Below are 1,406 nucleotides of genomic sequence, written 5' to 3'. Positions count from 1 at the left end.
ACTGTTATGTATAAATTGGATCATTGACAATCAAGAGAAGTGTGTGGGAATGGGAGAAAATGCACAGAGCCTGCTAAGTGTGTGGAGGCTTCAGGAGAATGGAGAATTTAGTCTGGTAAAATTAAAGTGTACAGGAGATATTCTGTGCAAATAATTACAGAAAAAGGGCAAGCATTGTTCTTCTAGCTAGAAGTACGCATAAGATCAGATATAAAGGATGAGAAAATAGCACCCTATTAAGCCAGTTCTTAAACTGTACTTAGTAACTCCCAAGAGGGCTAGCAAAGGCCTCAAGGTTAGATTGTGAAAGATTGGATTGTAAAATATATATTTGAACATTAATTGTATTACCAAAAGAAAATCCCCACAAAAATCCCCACCTTATGCAGATTTGCTGCTGGCAGCAGCTGAGTTCCTCCTACAAAGGAGTGGAATTTTCTGTAATTATCAGCTGTATCAGTGTAGGTGTGGCTAATCACCTTCAGCCAAAACAAGTAAATGTACAGTGAAGCTGATGGTGACAGTATAAGGAGTTGCTTGTTCCTGGGTAACTGTTTTGGACCCAGGAGAGGTTACAGAGAGACAAAAATGCGGAAACACAAGAAGTTTGAGAAAATACTGAATGATGATACCAGTTGAATAACTGAGTAATGGATACATTGAATAATAAAACCAGTTGATTGATAAGTTGCTGTTAGTAAGGAAAGGGACGTTAATTGCTTTTGAAATGAAGATTGATAAATGTCTTATATTAATTGGTACCTGTAAGAAGATGGTCACAGTTACAAAACTGCTTCCTTGGAAGTTCCTGGTGATTTCTGTATGGGTAGAATTCCGTGTTAATCAAATAATCAGTGGAATGATGGAACTTGTTCAGCATTTCAGATTTCATGTTGCAGTCTAGATAATGATGGAAAAAAGGCCATTTGTTTCACTCTGGTGTCAATCCTCCTGCATCGAGGAACACTTTGAATTGGCAACAAATTCGTAAGCACCATAAGTGTAATGAAAACTTCCACCCATGTGTGACATGCTGAGCCCCATCACAATTCTTGGTCAATAGAGTTTTTGCCTTTTTATTTCTCTCAAAGGCTGTCATTTTTCCCATTCCTTTCCCCATGATATGCCTCACTGGCAATGCAGCTCAGTTCATCCACCTGTACTGGCACTTCTGCAATTCCACAGTGAGTCCTTTGAAGAAGTTTGTCTGCACTGTCATTTTTGGAAGGAGGTTGGTTGATTAGACACTAATTTGATTGGCTTTAACTCCCATGGAACTAGGCTCAAGCTTGCATTTACAGAAGGGGATTTGTGGATAAAGAGATGAACTAACTACAGAAATAAAAAGGTTGGTTGTTAGGGCTAGAATCATGGGGGAGCTGAAGAGACCATAAAAGGGGACAGAA

Source organism: Geospiza fortis, unplaced genomic scaffold (genome assembly GCF_000277835.1).
Source record: "Geospiza fortis unplaced genomic scaffold, GeoFor_1.0 scaffold16, whole genome shotgun sequence".
NCBI lineage: Eukaryota > Metazoa > Chordata > Aves > Passeriformes > Thraupidae > Geospiza > Geospiza fortis.
The sequence above is the reverse complement of the archived record's forward strand: the minus strand, read 5'-3'. Positions refer to the sequence as shown.